This window comes from Ixodes scapularis, unplaced genomic scaffold (genome assembly GCF_016920785.2).
Source record: "Ixodes scapularis isolate PalLabHiFi unplaced genomic scaffold, ASM1692078v2 PGA_scaffold10__122_contigs__length_95168666, whole genome shotgun sequence".
In the NCBI taxonomy this organism is placed as follows: Eukaryota; Metazoa; Arthropoda; class Arachnida; order Ixodida; family Ixodidae; genus Ixodes; species Ixodes scapularis.
Genome location: NW_024609836.1, coordinates 1084491 through 1092174, shown reverse-complemented (window position 1 = coordinate 1092174; position 7684 = coordinate 1084491).

Below are 7684 nucleotides of genomic sequence, written 5' to 3'. Positions count from 1 at the left end.
AGGGACGTGAAGTTTCTCTGTTGTCTGCGTGTCATCATGGCGGCCTCGAATCGAGCAAATCGAGCTCAATAAGGCTTAAGAGGACGCTACGCCAATTGTCCGTGGCGAAAGGAGCAGCAAATGAAAGCGTAACACAAGCTTTCCGTGAAGTGTATTAATTGCCAATGCAGGCTTCCCGCTCTGGTAAAGACACTTGCGTTTCGAAAGCAGTTACTCAGTTTTATTTTCATCAGCACTGTGATGTTTCACGTAGACAGCCGATGCCCAATCACTTCGAGCACTTTACGTCTTACCTTTGCTATTCTTCGAGCGACAATTCCTTCGTCAGCCCCGCACATGACGGAGGAGTGTTAAACCATTCACAAAAACCAAAAGCTACCCTGAAAAGAGAAAATTTGAAGCAGCCTCTTGCCTCGCTGTCACACGGTAACCAGAAAGTACCGCGAGCCGTGAAAGGAGGTTAAATCGCTCGTCACCAAATGGCAGCGTCCAGCAGAATAATTGCAAATAGCAATTATTCTGCGAGCCGTGGAAGGTTTTCAGCTATTTATGCATGAGGAGTATAGACGCAAAGGGGAGACAGCGCACTAGGAAATTAAGAGGAAAGTTTTCGGCTATAGTGGAGTTACGGAAGAGCAGGTCTCAGTTAAGAAGAAAGTTAAGGCCACAGAAAGAGATCGGTGGCTAGAGGGAATGCAGCCAAAGGCGGCCCTGGAAAGCTGTAGATTAAACAAAGCAGCTATTGCCAAAAAAAAGCATTTATAACAATTCTAGGGGAAGCTCATTGTTGTTTGAGGCGAGGACGGGTGTTCTGCGAATCAGAACATACAGAACGAAGTACCAGGAAATGGATACAGTGTGCACTGCTTGTGGAGAGGAGGACGAGACGGCTGAGCACTTGATACTGTACTGTAAAGGGCTTCACCCTATGCCTACCGAAGACAACATAGATTTAATGAAGTCATTGGGTTTTAGAGACAGCGAAGGAAGAGTGGATTTCAAGACAGTAGAGATTACCAAGCAAAGATTAAGTGAATGGTGGCAGAAAGCGAGAAAAAACTAGGTATTTTCTTATTAACTGATGGCAAGCGGGTTCTATACCTTCACTTTCTTTTCAGTGCGGAGTGAATATAGTTTTCAGATTTAAATATTTTAAGCTTAAATGGTAAAACAAAATGGCTAGGTGGCGTAAGCTACCGCCCGATCCAAAGGGCTCAGCCGGACACATCCATCCTCATCCATCCATCCATCCATTCATCATGGGTCACGAGAGTATTTACATTTGCTCACGCCGCCATTGCGCTTCGGGAACCTTCATCGTACTCACATGTACATACATTACACGTACCACAAACATCAGCGGAACACATACAACGAGCTCATACAGATACACACCACATAGAAACATCAATATGAACTCGTCGTTTCCGCCTTTTATGCTCGTCATTTTGAAGGTGCGCATTTTCTCGATGACCACCTAAGCAATAAGTAATAATCCTAGCATGTTTATTTTTTCTCAGTCATACCTCCGAAGGTATTTTTAGCGGCTCAGGGGATGAATCTTTCGGTAAAAAGTAAACGCTCATGCCGAAATTATTTGCGAAAGGCGATAGAACAAGCCTCTCCATTGCGGTTCCAAGCCACCTGTTTTCTTCACCGCAAGGCACGTCGTAGAATGGCACGAAGAACGCCGGTTTTTCTATCGTAGTCTTTAGTGTTTGTTTTTTGGCTGTTCCCATGCCGCTGAAATCGTCGTCTTGAAGTAATCTCTGTAGAAATCGCCGAGATCCCCCAGAGCTCAATCATTCACGGTGAGGGGACAACCCAAGCAGCAGATTATGATCGGCTCAACCTTGAGCAAGACTGGGCAGCCCGAGATGTTTCACTAGGCCTAGATTGTTTTGCCTCATCGAGCTAGGCAGCCCCATCCTGGTATACCAGTCTGGCGACAACCGGCAGTTCCCTGTATAGCCATGGACTGGCTCACCGCTGGAAGTATGGTCTGGGCCAGGTGGGGAGCTTAGTGGTACCCCAAGCTTAACTCTCTATTGTATATACAGCATGGGCCAGGTTAGTGGCCGAGTGGTCAGCTAAGCTTGGCTAGACAATAGAAATTCAACCCTTACCAGCAGGGTAGTTACCAGCCAACGTGTTCTTTTTTATGTCTCTAGCTAAAACAGACTTCTTTCACTGAAACGTCGCTTCCTACTGCGAGGGCTCGTGCCACAAAGCACCAAAGATATGTTAAGAGAACGCTCATACAAATAAAAGAAGTTAAAAAGTTAAACGAACTATAGAGCAACAGTGGCTTTCATCGGGCATTTCGGGTCCAATAAAATACGAGCATGAGCCAAGGAACATTGCATAGCGGCAATTCCCTGCTATTTTTCGGCTCACCCTATCTTCGACCTGGCAACATGCCCGAACGCTGGCTGTTGCTTATATTGAGATGGACCAGGGAATTCTTGTGAACCACTATGGAACTTCAAAGCTTGGCAGAGGCATTGCTACCTCTGCCTTATCTGACCGAGGAAAATCAATAGACAGCAAGGGTACATCGAATACTGGCAGCGGCCTGTTTACCCTCGACATCAATGACCAAAGATAGCAATTGGTCAACCAGGAAAGACGTTCCCTGGTAGTTCTGCGGCTTTCTGGAGCAAGGAAAGACTGTGAAACGCCAGGCTGGCATACAGACGTAAATGGCTGGGCGGTCGTGGCGAAGCTATCACAACTAAGTGCCAATCCTGGTCCCTGCTAATCCAAGCAAGTGTGCTACCTGGTAACAAGGCATCGCAGACGACAGTCACATTGGCCACTGTACGATAGGAGCTACGGTCCAGACCAGCATTCCAACATGACTATCCGCTGGTCGATCGATTGTACCATAATCTTTCAAGCCATCTTAAGCTCTTTAATTTAAGGCAAAATGTCGAGCTGCGACAGTTTACGTTATCTAATCTTGTTGTAACACTACCTGTACGCAAACACACGATCACATCTGCGACAATTTCAGGCCGTGTTCCAAAATTTACGCGATCTTACTCCAGGTTGAGGGTTTTGTACCCTTGGCGTTTTAAACCTACCCGCGTCCAGCGTTTTTCAATTTTTGGTGTCACGTGATACGATCCGCAGAGTAACTCGGATCCACTTGGGTGAGATTTGGAACACAGCCCCAGTCTTTGTTCACAACGCACAACACTGCCATTGCGATGTTGCTATGTTGCTGAAACGCGGAAATACAAAACCCCTTTAATTGTCGGTTGGCACTCGTCATGAAAAAACAGAACCGAACGCACCACAGAAAACAAGCAGGCACCCGGCAGCAAAACCTGCCTGTCTTGGACGCAGTTTCCGCGGTTTACATAAGGTCATTAACGTCGACACGTCGTTCCGCAATCCGGAGACGGCCACCTTTGGCCAGTCTACGTAGCGCTGCTGGAACTGCTCCTAAACTTTGCTGTTTCTCAGCGATTCGTTTGCTATAGTGACAAAATTAGCGGTGAAAATGTCAAAGCAACCGAGATGTTCTGAATGTTTGGACTGGGAGACGGAATTAGAGGCCACCTTCGCTGCCGCTGAAACTCAAGCAACTCAACACCATTTCTTATACAATACGCTCGACGTGCTAAAAAAACAAAATCGAAAGGAGATGAAGCGGGAGGGCTGAGCTTTTCTTTCTGTCGGCCTGGAGAAGTAGAAAAACGTCTCGTTCCTCCCTTCTTCTCGTGTTCGCTTGGGGGCACGTCAGTAGAAGGGAGAAAAACGCGCCGTTTCTGCCGTTTTCCTATTTTTTCTTGGAGTTAGGGTATCTGTGGGTTTTGGCGTCAGAACATCTGGCGTCCCTACGCTTTAATTTTTTTTTTTTAATTTTTACTTCGGAGCCCGGTAAACGTCATCTCTTGGCTAACGTTCTTATTTGTTTATTTATTTATTTAAATACCTTAAGAACCCTGCGTCAGGATATTACATAAGGGAGTGGGTTAAAAAAATAGCGAGGTTCACATTTGGCGGAAAGAATCGATGCCTTCAGCAGGAACGACGGCTTCGGGCAGGCGGTTCTTCGAGTCCACAGATGTCGCCGGGAAAAAATATTTAAGGAATGGTGTATTTTGAGTGAAAAAAGGCCAACTTTTGGATGGTGGTCAATGCGAGGAGATATGCAATGAGGTGGCAAGATGAATGAATTGTGTGAATGATCGTCGAAGTAAAACCCGTAGAAAAGACATAATTTAGCGATGCGCCCGCGTGAACACAAAGGGGTTAATGATAAATTTTGTTTAAGTTCAGTAACACTAAAAACCTAGAGTATTGAGACGTTATAAAGCGATTGGCGCAAGTTTGAACTGATTCCAAGTCGGATACAAGGTATTTAAGATGGGGGTCCCAGACTGACGATGCAGAGTCTAGTTTCGGACGTACCAATGTGAGATACGCAAGTCGCTTCACAGATGAGGACGCGAGACGAAGATTACGGCACAGGAGACCAAGAGTGCGGTTTGAGTCGGAAATGATAGTATTAATATGGGATTTCCAAGAAAGGTCGTGAGTGAAGTGAACGCCAAGATACTGGTAAGTCTACATGGAATCAATATTAAGATTACCAACAGAGTAGGAATAGTGAAAATGTTGACGAGTTCGATAGAAAGAGAGGCATTTCGATTTTGATGTATTTAGTAGCATCTGCCACTTTGAACACCAATTGTTAATTTGGTCTAGATGAGCCTGTAGGTTACGCAAGTCATCTGTGTTAGATGTGGCTCTGTAGACTACGCAGGCATCAGAAAATAGACGAGCGTTAAAAGACCATGAAAGGGAGGTCATTAATATACACGAGAAAAAGTAGGGGTCCAAGAACAGATCCTTGCGGTATACCGGAGGTTACAGGAGCGCTTCGGCAACGGCAGCTGTTAATTTGCACATGCACATGCTAAAGAAGAATGAATATCGTGACAGAGTGCGGTCAGCTGCGTTTCGCATGAACGATGTTTCCTAAAGCAATGTTGATTGGGGAAAAAGAATTTATTCTGTTCTAGAAATTGCATAGCTTGAAAATGAATGACATGTTTCATGCGCTTACAGCATACAGAAGTTAATGACATAGGTCGGTATTTTAGAGGGGAGTGCGCATCTCCACATTTGTGAACCGGAACGATTTTCCCTTCTTTCCAGTCGTCGGGTACATTACCTGTATCTAAGGATTGTTGAAATAATGATGTTATCGTCTTAGCCTTGACGTGTGCCACAGGCTAAATACTCACAAAGCCTCTCCGTTCGACGACAGAGCCATAGAGTGCCGGGTCGGAAATTGGGAGCGCGAGGATCTGGTAGGAGAGAGCATCAAAAAAGCATTTCTCGAGGAACCTGGACGTCAGCGCACATGCTTTTGCAGCGGCGAGGACTCGAAACACACTTGTTCGCTCGGGAGAAGTGTGTTTCGGCGTCTCGCCGCAGCGGGGCGCCAGTCACGTGGCTCTCCTCTTATCCGTTGTCTGCCGCTGCACCTTTTCTACTTCGGCGGCCGCTTCTCGTGGCACTCTGCCAGGCTTTGTCAGTACATAGGAGGCTATGTCTGTGCTTCGACGGCGTTCGAATTTTCGCTGTTTCTATTTTCTTCTTCTTCTTTATTAATACTGTTAACCTCTTTCGAGGTTGTTACAGGAGTGGATGAAACATAATATCACACAGTTTGCACTTGCTGCAATAACTTGGAACAGACATTTAAGATGTTAGTAGTATTTACGACATCAGGTGGCAAACTATTGCAATCAATATTTGTTCGAGGAAAGAAGGAGTATTTAAATGCGTCATTTTTATAACTATATGGCTTTATTGTTCTGCTGTGAAAATGCCAAGTAGACCTGGGGCAAAAAAATGTAATGTAATCATCTTTGTCTATTCCAAGCTCATCGTTAACGATAAGGTAAAGGAATTTTAGACGATTCATTCTCCTTCTTTCCTGTAGGGTTTCCAGGCCCGCCTCAGCACAAAGTTTTGTGGGGGACACATAAGAGGAATACATATTGTACACAAAACGCACCGCTAATCTCTGAATTCTCTCGAGTTCTGAAATACAACATGTGTCTGGGGATCCCAGATGACACTAGAATATTTTAACATTGGCCTAACCAGAGTTTTATATAATTATACCTTTGTCTCACGGGAGCCATGCTTTATATACCTGCGAAGAAAACCCAACTTACTCATTGCTCTACTACATATGTTACTAACATGTGTGTTCCACCTTAAGTCAGATGTTGTAGTCAAACCCAGATACTTACATGTGCAAACTCTAAGAAGGCTGTAGTTACCATAGAATAATTAAAAAGTAAAGGACTTTTCTTAGGAGTAATAGACATACAAACAGTCTTTGATAAATTCAACGACATTTGCCTATCGGCACACCATTTAGACAATCTTTCTAGTGAGGAATTTAATACTCCACAGTCTCCGAGACTTTTGATTTCCTTAAAAACAATACAATTGTCTGCAAACAATCGTATCTTGACTGGAATATCACAAACAGTATAATTAACAAATATTAAGAACAATAAAGGCCCGAGAACTGATCCTTGTGGGACACCAGACGTAACGTGTGCAGTACCGGAACACGCGCTATCAAATTGTACAAATTGTTGTCTCATAGCCAAATAACTTTCTAGCCACCTCAAAATATCAGTATTATTTAAGACAACCGCCAATTTTGTTAGTAGCTTCTCATGTGGAACGCGGTCGAACGCTTTTGAAAAGTCCAAGTATACAACGTCAGTTTGCCCTCGAGTATTAATTACCGACGCGAACTCGTGCATTCTTTAGGTCAGTTGGGTGATGGTAGACACTTTTTGTCGGAAACCATGTTGAGCCTTAGTTAAAATAACTATTTTGCTCCAGATATGCCGATATGTGTTTAAATACAATATGTTCCAAAATTTTACTACAAATACTGAGCAAGGAAATAGGTCGATAATTGGAAACAACCATTAAATCACCGAATTTTGAGATGGGAATCACTTTTGCTATCTTCCATTTTGAAGGTACAGTGCAAGTTTCTAGCGACTTTCTGAATATTACAGTCAAGTACTTAGCGCTCCATTCTGCATACCTTTTCAGGAAAGCATTGGGAATTCCATCCGGCCCAACTGCCTTTTTAACGTTAATATTCAAGATATAATTTAGAATACCTTCCTCCGAAATTGTTATATATGGCAAACAGTTCCTAGCGCAATCGCTGTCTTCTCGAATTGCATCAAATACCGGACTGTGACAATTGTCCAAACTAAAAACGGACGTGAAATATTTATTGAAAGCATCAGCAATATAATAGGGGTCATCCACGGTTTCATTATCAATATTTTCCTCGCCCTCTGGTGTTCCGCACCAGAGTAGGCACGCTTCTACATGTGTGAAAGTTTGGGAAGCTCAAGTTTGTAGTACCCAAAACAAGTCCTCACAAGTTCCTTTTCGCAGCGCTTCCTGGACAACGCATGAGGCCTATGTTCGCGCCAGTCAAGGCGCACAGTCCATATAAAAAAGATCGTATGTGCAACATTACCGCGAAGCAACACACAATACATTTTGTGTGTTTGCCGTGATAGTGCGGATAGGGGCGAAGTTTCTTTCAGTTGACATGCTACAAGAGTGGCTTTGCGTTCTCTAGAAAGCAGGGAACGGTGCTTGTTGGTGA